The sequence below is a fragment of the Ochotona curzoniae genome, unplaced genomic scaffold, assembly GCF_017591425.1.
Source record: "Ochotona curzoniae isolate NIBS_2020 unplaced genomic scaffold, NIBS_Ocur_1.0 contig_1071, whole genome shotgun sequence".
NCBI classification, from domain to species: Eukaryota; Metazoa; Chordata; class Mammalia; order Lagomorpha; family Ochotonidae; genus Ochotona; species Ochotona curzoniae.
The window spans coordinates 17,780,387-17,793,655 of record NW_024464939.1 but is presented as its reverse complement, the minus strand read 5'-3'; the positions used below and the strand labels follow the sequence as shown (position 1 = coordinate 17,793,655).

General features: G+C 39.8%; 1 protein-coding gene across 1 annotated transcript in view; it reads left to right on the top strand.

Moving 5' to 3' along the window:
- Window positions 1-13,269, top strand: part of KCNB2 (potassium voltage-gated channel subfamily B member 2) — a 379,889-nt gene that overhangs the window by 217,788 nt on the left and 148,832 nt on the right. The window lies entirely within an intron of this gene.

The window sequence follows — 13,269 nt, the reverse complement described above, 5'->3', positions numbered from 1 at the left end:
AGCTTTTTCAATGTAGGACTCCTTGTTCACAGCATCTTATTTCTGTTTCTTTGATTGCTTTACAAACATCTGTGGGGTGAACCGTGCGGGGGGCGGGGGCGGGTGGCAGGGGGAGGCTGGGCCTAAGGCAAAGAAATTTAAGATGGCAGGAAAAGGGTGAACAGGCCAGCACATGTTCATCCTGGTTCTGTGAAACAGTTATTTATCAGGCTGTCTTGGTAACCACTGGCAGAGAGCTAAACTCTGTGAGAGAGGAGGCTGAGTGACCTTGGACCTGAGCTTTTCATCCTCCACAGGAAACTCAGAGGGGTTGAATGACTCCTGAGGTTCCTTCCAGTTTTAACATTCTTAGAGGCTGTGATTCATTATTATTCATTTATTCGCTTATTTGAAAGGCAGAGTGACAAGGAGAAAGGGAGCGATAGGGAAAGGGATCTTCCATCTCTCCCTGGCTTAGACCCCAGATACCCATGGCAGCCAAGGCTGAACCAGGCTGAAGCCAACAGCCAGGAATTCCCTCCAGATCTCCCAGGTGGGCTGCAGGAGCTCAGTTATCTGAGCCAATGTCTGCTACTTCCCGAACACATTAACAAGAAACTTGATTAGAAGCAGAGTCGCCAAGATTCAAACCAGACACTTTGATGTTGGTTACAGGTGTCCCAAGCAGAGGTTTAACTGTCTGTGCCACAAGGCCCACGTCTCCAGTTTTCATATGGTGTTGTATGTCCTTTACTTACATTTTAAAAGTCCCCTTTTCATTAAGCCAGCGACTAAAAATTGTATGTATATTTGAGTCTTCAAAAAGTTTATAAAAATGTGCATTATAAAGAAATTATGCATGTATTTCAATTTTTGCATTAAGTAAGCTTGTCATTTAATCCCCTTTTTTCAAGCCCCTACATTTGTATGATTATATGAGCCTGACAGTTCTTTTGGGAGGATCTACAACAGTTGGTTCAAAATATATGTGACCTTGGGCATGGTGCAATAGCGTAATGGTTAAGGTCCTCGCCTTGAATGAGCCTGGGATCCCATAAGAGCAGCAGTTCTAATCCTGGCAGCTCTGCTTCCCATCCAGCTCCCTGCTTGTGGCCTGGGAAAGCAGTTGAGGATGGCCCAAAGGCTTAGGACGCTGCACCCTTGTCGGAGACCTGGAAAGAAGTTCCTGGATTCTGGCTTCTAATTGGTGCAGCACCGGCCATTGCGGCCACTTGGAGAGTGAATCATAGGGCAGAAGATCTTCCTCTCTGTCTCTCCTCCTCTCTGTATATCTGCCTTTCCAATTAAGTAAATAAATCTTAAAAAAAAGATATATATGATCTAAATGGAAGAAACTTTGGGAAATTCACGGCAAGTGTGGGAATCATCATACAGCAAAGAAGATAAATTATTTATATAATTAAATCTACTTTGTATTAGGACCTGAGAGAACTCTTATGTTCACCAAAGTAGTGTATTCTGCCTTCTCCATCTTGTTATGTAGTCAAATCGATGAAGCAAGTGTTTTTAGCTGAACTAATGAGTGATATATAAATGCAAAGTTCAACAGACTGCTGGATGATATGGTTTTTGCTGTTGTATTACTTGCACATTTTTGAAGTGTTACTAATTCATTTATGAGACACTTAGGTTTGGGAAGCATGGGGGTGATGAAGATTTCTTAAATTTCCCTGGGATTTGGAAATAATAGAGATTGTGCCAAGATTAAGCTGCAGCACCTCAACAGCCTAAGTCATCTACACAGAGCACTAAGGGAGGAAACTGGCTACTCCAGCATTTGATGTGGTTTTTTGTTTGTTTTGTTTTGTTTTGCTTTGTTTTTTTTTTAAGAAAAGGCACCTATATTTGGTAGTTCCAGCTCTTGGTTTATAAAACTAGTGTAAATAAAACATAGTGATCCAGGCCTGGCCCCATGGCCTAGCAGCTAAAGGTCTAGCCATATGGGCACCGGTTCTAATCCCGGCAGCCCCACTTCCCATCCAGCTTTCTGCTTGTTACCTGGAAAAGCAGTAGAGGACAGCCCAAAGCCTTAGGATTCTGCACCAGTATGGCAGACCTGGAAGAAGTTTCTGGCTCCTGGCTTCAGAATGGCACAGCTCTGGCCATTGCAGTCACTTGTGGAGTGAATCATCAGACTGAAGATCTTCTCTGTCTCTCCTCCTCTCTGTATATCTGACTTTGCAAAAAACATAGTGATCCAAGTAGTTGCTACCACCATGTCTTTTTTCAAGCATTCCCAGGACTCTAGATTTCTTTTAAAGTGATGAATAAATGTGCAATATGCTCATTTTATCATAAACAGTTATAAAAACATGCAAGCACACACGTATGCTTAAAATCTGAGTTACAAATGGGCATTTTGCCTAGCAAATAAGAGAGCATTGAAGATGCCCACATCCCCCAACAGAGTGCCTGCACTCAATGCCCAGCTCAGTTCAGGACTCCTGCTTGCCGCGAAGGCTAAGCCTAGGAAGAATCAGCGATGATTCAAGTGATCGTTCTCCTGCTTCTTCATAAGAGCCCAGCCATACTCTGGCTATTGCAGCCATTTAGAAAGTGAACCAGCAGATGGGAGCATTCAATCTCTCTCTTTCTCTCTCTCTCGTAAAAACATCTGTCTCATTTATTTCTTGTTCAGTTTCAGTGAGCAGAGGAGAAAAAGTAGTAGTATATGACATTCTTTCTCCTGAACATGGAAATGATATGTACAACTTATCCAAATAGTTGATTCATAAAATCTCTTTGGAATTTATGCATTCATTATTTAGTTATAGTATATGAAGTTTGTTACATCTTTTTAACAAAAAGCCAATACTGAATTTTCATTTGAAATCTTTTCTTATGCTAGACATCTCAAAGTTGGCTTTTCTTCCCCATGTGTTCTTTTGCATAGGATGTCAGAAGCGTTTTGTTATTCCCGTGTTCTCTGCTTACAAACTAGCATTAGACTAAAAATGAATCATCTAAAATAGCATCTGTGAGTGTTAATAGCTCCTGGGGGTAGGCCATATGATAACTCTACCATCACTTGCTGTGTGATATTTATAATTAATACTCCCTTCTTGCCAGCCAACAGTTATACAGCTTAGTTTTCTAATTTCGGAAACAAAGAATGAGTTTCCATACAGAAGTATTATTGTCTTTACTGCCCTGAAAAACGAAGATTGACAAAGATAGAGTTTTTCTCCAACCCTTGGCTTTCCACCAGTCTTTTCAGTTTAACTGCTTTCCTCACCTGACTTGAGGGAGGGTAAGAAGACATATACCTCTTTCAGAATAATGGTGACTAATTTCGGTGTCTCCTTTCTTTAGAAATCTTCCAGATTCCATAAACTTTAAGATAATGAAGGAATATATTTTAATCCCAGCCCTATTTTGTAGGGTTTGGATCAGCCGTTTTTTCCTACTGGGTCACTTGGAAAGCCAAGTGTAGGATTTGGCTCATGTGATCCCCTCTAAAATTATTTGCCAATACTGCATGCGGAACAGGTGGTGGTGGGCAGCCAGATCATACCTAATCAGCCAGTTGCAAGTAATTGGATTGCTGAGCTCCATGGTGATTCCCTCTGAGTCAGCAGGTACACAAACTGGAAAGTAGCCAGCATCCTCCTGACTTGTGGCTCAGTCACAGCTTAGCTTGTTGCTCAATGGGTGAGTTGAGACTTTGGCACAGGAGGCTTGGACAAAGAAAGCTGGGCTGTCTGCTCAGCCTACAAAATAAAGGTTGCTAGATGTTTCCTTCCCTTCTCAATGCTGCAGCGCTTTTAGAATAAATTTTGCCTCCATTAAAAGAAGGCACGGCACTGGTCTCTATGTTATCAGTTTTCTGTTGCTAAAAACAAAATACTTGAGGCCAGGTAATGTATAAAGAAAGTGGTTTATTTAGTTCACAGTCTGGAGTTTCAGAGCATGGCAGTTTCTTCTCTGGGCTGCATCACGTGGCTGACGGCAGTGCAATGGTAAGAGTGTGTGAAAGGGATTGCATGCTGAGATTCGGAAAGCAGATGGTGGGGACAGGTGGGGGTGATGGGAAGTGCCACAAGCACCTTTATCAGAAAATAACTGGGCTCCCATAAGAACTACATTAATCCCATTTGAGGGCACCACCTCAATGCCTAATGACTTCTCACAGGGCCTGCCTCTGAAAGGCTCCATCACCTCCCAACACCATCACAACAGAGATCCGGGCCTTCAGCGCATGAAGCTCTGGAACACCCACTCAAGGCAGATCTGACCTCAACAATCTCCACTGGAGAGAAACCCTCTGCAGCTCCCCATTGTGCTAACCATAAAGACGAAAGATACTATTCTGCCATGCAAAGGTTTGCACACAGAACAGTTACAACACAGTGTGCTCCTGTTTCTTGGGCAGAAGGACCAAACAGACTGGCCTCTTTACTTCAGGCCGAATGAATTAAAAGCAGGTGCCTTCCTGCCAGTAATGTGCCTAGCCAGCTAAAAGCCTCTTGGCGCCTTAGCTCACCAATGAAGTCATGAAAAAGAACATTTCTAAATGTATTTGACATGGTTTTCCAATTTTGATCCTATTAATTTTCATTTACTCCTTTCTAGAATGCAACTTACAGATTTGATTTGGAAGTCTTCGATTAGTGATTTTTCAGGCTGTATGAGAATGTTACTGTCTGCCTGGTGGAGCACTTCTTATTTAAAGCAATTTGACAATTTCAGAATATAAAATTACAATATAAATGAGGAAACAGGGCCAGGTTGGGACATGTACAACTGAATAATATGGAGACCAAGGCAACCCATATTCTCAGCTCAGCACAAAACTGAATGGATGAACTGCCACTTCTCACTGATTCAGTTTTTCAATATCCTCTAGTACTTTTCAGGATCATTTGGTTTGGGGATACAGTACCTTTGTTTCAATCATTGTGGTCAGTAGTTAAATGACAGGAAAGATGTCTCTGTGTATTCTGGGCAGTTGCTGTGGATAAAGTTCAGCTATAAAGTTGTCACTGTTGTATAAATCAAAGACTGCGTGTATGAAATGTTACCTGAAAATGTTCCAAGCACTAGCAGAATATAGTCTCAGACTCAGACCCAAGAGCCAAATACTTTGCAATCCTTACTCTGCCTCGACCTCAGGTTTTTATTGTGTACTTCTGACCACCCTTACACTCAGAGGAAATTGAAAATCTGAAGCAAGTTTGGAAAACAATAACCAAAATATCTGGAAGCTCTTGGTGTTAAAATCATTTCACTTTATAATATACAGCTGATGCGTGGTTTCCACTTCATTTTACCTTATTTCTGTTCTGTTTCATCTATAAAATAAATATCAGTTAGCTATTGAAAGACATTAGTTTTCTCAAGTAAGTATAAAGAGAGCTATAAAATCTACAGTGTTTACGATGAGAAAGTTCCCAACTTGGAAGCAGATTTCAGTGTTTGGAGTTTGAATTAATGCATAGATTTCAAATCATCAAGAAAAATGTAATGTTTTTCTTCCAACAAAAAACTCTGAATAGTTCAAGTTGTGTTTAAGTCACATTGGAAAACTTTGTCCTTTTGAAATGGCACATTACTATGGGATGTTTTAATTAGTCATGGTTCTCTAGCGCTACAGAATTAATAGGAGAATTTATTAGGCATTTGGCTTGAGTCGTTGTGGTAGTGGAGCAGTTCCACGAAGCTTGTCTGCAGGCTGGAGAGCCTGCAGTGTTGGTGGTGTGGTCAGTCCGAGTCCAGGAGTCTCAGTCCAAGGCTGAAATATCCTGACTGCCAGCATGGTTGCTACAGGTGTAGTCATGGCATGTAGAGGCCAGAAACGGACATCCTTGATGGAGTCAAATGTGTCTTCATGTTCTCTCTCTCTCTCTCTCTCTCTCTCTCTCTCTCTCTCGCTTTCTCTTCCTCTCTCTCTTCCTATGTGTGAGTCTTCTGAATTTCTAAATGACCTTCTCATTTAGACTCTGCAGACCCCTGGCCCCCAGTAATACCAGTTCATATGGATCCCTGACCTTCCCACTAGGGCACTCACATTCACATGTCAATCTCATTTGGGAACTCCCTCACAGATACACCCAGAATAATCCCTTTTCAAATATGTAAGTATTCATTAATCCAGTTAAGTGGACACCATAAAATTAACCATCACAGATGTTAAGAAGCTTCTGGGAGCACTTACTCCCCAGGGTCTATTGCTCATGTAATGTTGCTCAGAATTTCAAGACAATCCATTTGATTACAGTTGCATGCACCACATAATAACATTTTGGTCTACCAGGGATCACTCATATGGCAGTGATCCCATATTCTTATAATTGAGCTGAAAAACTCAATATCACCTAGTGCCATCTAGGTTTGTCTAAGTGCACTTGCTTGCCCATGTCCAGTCACCTAAGGAAGCATTTCTTAGAGAGCATTCCCATACTTGAGCAACTCAGGACTGTATTTGGAATTGCTTAGGATGCAGTATGCAAGGAATGCCTGTTGTTTCAAGGTGATTATCAAAATGCCTGATAAAACCCAAGCTTAGTGACCGTTTGCTTTTAGAAGCAGCCATCACTCCAAGTCATATGTCCTAAGCAGCTTGTGCCATCTGCTTTGTCTTCTGAATGAGACCCACTTAACTCAAGAAATAGTTTTCAATATTTGTCTTGCTGCTGGGAGTGAAGTTCAAGTGAAAGTTCAATTCTAGTTTGAAAAATTTCTGTTGACTTTGGCAGTTTCTGAGGAGGCTGTTTAACTATTAAGTTTTCCTCTCTCTGTGTTTTCTGAATATTTGTTCAGGCCATTGTTGTCATCATTATTTAGAAGAAAGATTGTGTTATCCTACTCATAATAATGACCATGGATTCAAGGCTAAATTTTAACTTCTGCAACATCAACTGATGTTTAAATGTACTCTATATAACAGAAAGATAATTATATATCAGGTCTTATAGAACTGTTCCCTGAAATAGTTGTTAAAAGTTTCCAAATATCTACTGGGAATCCACTTGTTTCCACTTTACAAAAAATATTCAAAACACCATCTTTAGTTTTCTATAAGGGGTTATAGCTTCTCCTTTCTGCCCCTTCCCATATTTTATTTCCCACATAAAAGCTATTGGGAACTTTTTAGAGCATAATTCAACTTACATTTCTACAATGATTAATTTCTTATGAAACCCAAGCCCTTACCTTGGATTGTAGGACCCCGCAAGACTAACCTCATGCTCTGTCCTCCAGCTTCAATCCCACCTTTGTTGTCTCTCTTCACTGTTCTTCAAGCTGCTCATCTCCCAGGCTGCTGAGCAGCCAGGTTGACCCCCTACTGCCAAGCCTTGGTGGGACAACTGGTTAGCCTAGCAGTTCAGAAGTCCATGTTCCACTTTGAAGTACTTCACTTTGACACCTGGATACAGTACCTAATTCCAGCTCTTTTCTAAGCAGAACCTTGGAAACAGTGGTGATGGCTCAAGTACTTGAATACCTGACTCAGGCTCCAGCCCTTGCCCAACCCCAACTATTATAAGCATTTTGGGGTAAGCTAGGGGATGGTGTACTCTCTCAATCTCTGTCTCTTTTTAAACAAATAAAATTAGTTTTAAAAAAAGACAAGATTGTAGTCTAATAACAAAAACAGAAAAACCTGCACAGCCGCTGGTCCTCTGCATAGGCCTGGAATTGTCCTGTGGCTCTGGATAGAGCTCAATCTCACCTCTAAAGAGGCCTTCACCAAGCTACTGTCTAAAGATGCTAGTCCTTCCCATATGTCCCTGACACTGTCTCATGAACCTTTGTTGTTTTCTGCATAGAGTCTATCACAATTGGAAGTCATTTGTTGGCTTGCTCACTGCCCTCTGCTAAATGAAAGCTCTGTAGGAACAGGGACCTTCCTTTCTTTGCTGCACACATCATGCCCATAGATGGGTCTGCATGCATGAGACACAATGATTCAAGTTTTTATTAATAAAACTTGCTTCCAATGTGCTAAAGTAGAAACAAACTCACTCATCTGCATTCTTTGCCGGAAAGTTACCCGTCGTCTTCTGGCTGAATCTGCTCATCCCTGATTCCAGCACAGTTGCCTTAATGTTTGGAAAGGTTTCCCTGTCTCCTTAGGGGACCAACATGTCTAAGCATTCCAGTGTTACAAAGAGTCTTCAACAAGCTCATAGAAAATGCGCATTATGAAAAAATATAACTGAATTTAATAAATGAACAAACGAATTTATGTTTGCAACAAATTAAACCTTCTAATTCTGTTTTCCATAAACTTTCTGAAATACTCTTACAAAAATCCTTTTTACAGTGTTGACCATGGCACTTACGACATTAGTTTTAAGATTTGTTTACCTTTATTTGAAAGGCAGAGTTACAGAAACAGAAGGAGAAGCAGAGAGTGAGAGTGAGATCCTCCATCTGCTGATTCACTCCCTAAAGGGCATTAAAGATGAGAGCTCAACCAATCCAAACCCAAAAGCCAGTATCTTCCTCTGGGTCTCCCATGTGGTACAAGGGCCCAAGATTTAGGTTCTCCTCTGCTGCCTTCCCAGGCCACCAGCATGGAGCTGGATTGGAAGTGAAGCCACTGGCATGCCCAAGGGTGCTGGTGCCACAGGCAGACACTTAACCTACTACACCACATCACCAATCCCCACCTACCACATTTTCAAAATTTAAATATGTATGATTGGAGGCCAGTGTAGTGGCATAACAGGCTGCATGCAATGCTTGCATCTCCTGTGGTTGCCAATTCAAGCCCCAGATGCTCTACATCCAATCCAGCTCCCTGATAAAATGCCTGGGAAAAGAGTAGAAGTTAACCCAAGTCCTTGAGCTCCTGCACCCACCTAGAGACGGAAAGAAGCTCCTGGCTTCTGGCTATGGCCTGGCCCATTACCACTCATCGTGGGCATTTATGGAATGAAAAAGCACATGAAAGATCTCTCTATCTCTTCCCCCATGCCCCTGTAACTCTAGTTTTTAAATAAATAAACAAATCTTTGTTTAAAAAGTTGATTGACAAAGATTGAATACACTCAAGGTACATAATGTAGCCATTGATATGCATATGCACTGTATGAAATTATTTGATACATCTGTCACTACCCAAAGCTTGTTTATCTTCTGGCTGAAAGTTTATAGACTTTGATCCACCTCTCCTTACCACCCAGCCTGCCTCTCTCCACCACCTTTCTACTCTTGGCTTCTATGAGTTTGACTTTTTTAGATTCCTCATGTAGGTGATATCATACAGCATTTGACTTTATGTATCTGGCTAGTTTCACTTATTATATTGTTTTATGATTATTTATTTCGTTGCTGGGCTCTCCCAGGAGACTGCGACCTACTGCAGGAAAGAACTGTTTAATTCATCTTTATTTTCCTATCCCAAATCTTGCACTCCATACCTGCGTATTAAAAGTTTGTTGAAGGATACCAGAACCTTAAACTTCTGATTATAGTTAACTGTATTGCTAAAATAGTGTGCTCCACAGATGTAAACCATTAATACCTTAGTCCGTGTTTCATTACTAATAATTGTTTAGGCATTTAGATTTTAAAATAATAGTGCAATGTCTCACTACTTAAAATATTTTCAGTATAATAGGATTGTGGCTTGTTGCTAGGATTTTAAAAGTAATCTGAGTGATTGCTAGAAATAATTTCAATCCACAAATAAAACACTAGCCACATTATAGCAATAAATTATGTCAAGCATTTGATTAAAGCTGCTAACAGGTGTAGTAGTTAAGCTGCCAGTCGGGACACTAGAATTTGGAGAGCCTGTGTTTGAGTTCTGATCTGCTCCCAATTCTCTCTTCATGCATACCCTGGGAAGCAACAATAATGGCTCAAGTCGATGGGTTTCTGCTACCCACATGGGTAACCTGGATTGAGTTTATGGCTTCTAGATTTGGTCTGGAGTCCAAGGTGATGTGGCCATTTATAGATTGAGCTAGCAGACAAATCATTCTGTCTCTGTTTTTCTCTGCAGTAATTGCATCAGTTTCACTTATAGCTGCCAACCAATAAGGAACTATAGAGATGTGAGTTTAAAGTCTATACATTTTTTCTTTCAACAAAAGTATGCTGGAGAAAAGCAGGTAAAGGGAAATCAGAAGCATCCCACTTGCTGGATAATGAGCTGGTGAATAATTGAGAGCACCTGAATTTGTATTAGTCATTTCTTGCATTTCCCTAGCACTACCAAGGACAGCCTGGGGAGTGATGAGAGCTGCTGAGCAAACAATAACATGTTTTCCTACTTTTTGTCCAATCACTGGGAAGAAGATAAGGTTATTTCTGCTCATAATTCAGAAAATACCAGAAAGCAAAGTGACATGGATTTAGTAGTGTTCCTTAATTAAAGTAAGTTTTTTGCTCCAAGGATAGATGATACCATTTATTCAGGTGTTTACTGACATTGTGTTTATGTGATTGCAGATATTTACTATGAATAAGTCATTTGTTATTGTCGGTATATTTCCAAAATTTCTGTTTTGTTGTCTTCTCAAAGTGAGTTTGTCTTGGTAAATCTCTCTTGCTTTAAAAATGGTTTACACATTCTCTGAACTAAATATAGAACATTCAATTCTCATTTCTTAACCATTGAGCTCCTACTGTGTGTCAGCCACTGCACTGGGTGCTGAATGAGATACGTCATGGAGTTTATATTTAATGAGACTTTTGCCCATTACTAGCATACTGAAAAGGGCAATTCCATTTTTAAATTCATAAGTATTTCTATATTAAAATGTGGCTTACAGACACAGAAAGGTCACTAGTTTTCTGCAAAAATGAAGTTCATAATTAAATGTGAAGAGTGAAAGCCACTAAAAAGGGGGGGGGAAGCAAGGAAGCCTTAAATCTTTGCATTTAGTATGCCGTTTATGTTTAGAAAGTCTTAAAGCATGCAAAAATTTCACATCAGCTCTTAAGAGAACAAAAATAACATTTCAGTGTAATTTAACAAAGCTGTCTTATTTAAAATGCATGCAGCAATATCTGATGACACACAAAGCACAGCATTTTGTTCATGAATTCCCATAATCCTTAATGCATTTTATGACAAGTCTCTTATTAGCCACAGCTTTAGCATGAGCAGTCTACACTAAATGGCTTAAAAGAGGATGTTAGTGACTTTGAGATGCTCTCTGTAAGAGTGCTCATGTTTAAGAATCTATCCAACACCTTACTCATTAAACATATCTCCTTGCTTGTATAGTCAGTGTTCAAACAAGCATTCTAAATCTCCATGGAAGGGAAGACTGACTCTAATACAAGATTATTCTGGAACCGCAGAATTGTCTGGGGTTGGATTCTCTTCTTTCCACACAATTAGTTTACTCTGCTATGGTTCAGCTCAGACTGTGGGATATCACTGAAGTGTTGTTAGCTCGGCACTTTCTTGTGTTTGATACATGGAACAGCTCTGAGACTGGAGGATCACCAGAGTGTTGCTAGCTCAAAACTTCCTTGTGTTTGATTCATGAGACAGATTGTTTTACATGATCAGACAATTTAGTTAAGCCTTCTCCGGGCACAGAGAACTCAAGGAGATCTTCCAAGAGCTTAGATTTGCTTAATTCTGAATATCTTAAATTGATTATGTCTACCCTGAAATAAAAACAATCTTCAAGGCACTGTAATAAAAATGGGAGAGGATAACAATCATTTGCAAAAGAGACTTTTAAGGAAAAACAGGCAACTCATTTCCCATTTTCCTCTCACAGTCTTCAGGGTAGCTCTTGCAGGACCCAAAGGTATTGTGTCTGATACAAATATACAGGTAAAAGTAATAGTACAGCAATGCCTACAGCTCATATGTCCTTGTTCCATGCTAGTACTTTCCATGCTGTAAAAATTTGCCAGCTATCAACTATTCCATTCTATGAATGAATAGCCATCATTGTTGTCCCTGATTCAAGTTAGAAGATGCATCAATGGACAATTAGAGTAAACCATGAAATAGTAAATGCTTTATGCAAAAATGGAAAGTCACGCCCTGAAAATACTGAGCCAAAAACCTATAATATCATATTTAAATGAATTTTCTGTTTTTACATATCCTTGGGCATGACACTACAGCAGAATCTCCCCTAATCTATTTAACCAAGTTGCCAGATTCACCAAAAATGTCTCTTTGTATAGGAAGCAAACTGATCCTGTCAACCAAACAGAACATATTGATGGTTCAGCTAATCCTTCTCAAAATCAAGATAGAAATGAGCTATACATATATATAACTCCAACCCTAACCCTATATATATATATGGTACAATTTTTGTATAGACTGGAATTTCCCCCCAAACTCTCACGCCCTAACAGATTTTCCCCATTTTACTACAGTGGTATAGTCCTTCATAAGGAATCATAATTGCATCAGTCTCTTATTTAAGTCGGCCCCAACATTGCCGGTATAGACAATGTCAGACAGTCCAGCATCCCGTTGTCTACACGTGTCCAACAGTTTCATTAGGAATCCATCTCTCATCTGAAAGTATGGATGCATGTTGCATTATATCCCCACATTGGATATGGTAGACCCCAGTACTCCATCATTATACATTTCTGTAATTGAGAAGCCATGAAACAAGAGCAACAACTGATATGAGGTAGAATAACAGCCTCAACAACAACAATGACAACAACAACAAATTACGGCACCATGAAAAAACGCACCACTGAGTAACCAGCACATGAGTGACAAAAAGGAAATATAAAAGTCTCTTGGAAAAAATGATTCCACCACGTAATCCATGAGCCAGCAATAAATTCAACAGAGAAAAGAAAGTATTTGTAATAAATGAAACAAATAAAAAACAACAAAGCACATGGGATGCAGCCAAAAAAAAAAAAAAAAAAGACCAGTATGGATTGGATTATTGAAGTTACATTTTTCATGCTGATTTCTTTTTATAAAAGAGAACATATGGAATTTGTTCTTTTCTGATTGACTCATTTCACTGAGCATAATGATCTCTAGTTGGGACCACCTACTTATAAATAGTATAATTTCATTCTTCTTTATAGCTGAATAATATTCCATAGAGTAGATATACCATAATTTCTTTAACCACTCTTCTTTGGATACACATATGGATTATTTCCATGTCTTTGCTATTGTGGATTATGCTGCTGCAAATACAGGATTATATATCCCCTTCTCATATGCAGGTTTTGTTTCTATTGGGTATATTCCTAGGAGCAGTTTAGCTGGGTCATATGGCAGATTTATTTGTAATTCTGCAAGCAGTCTCCATACTGATTTCCACAATGGTTGTACAATCCCACCAGCAGTGAAGGAGG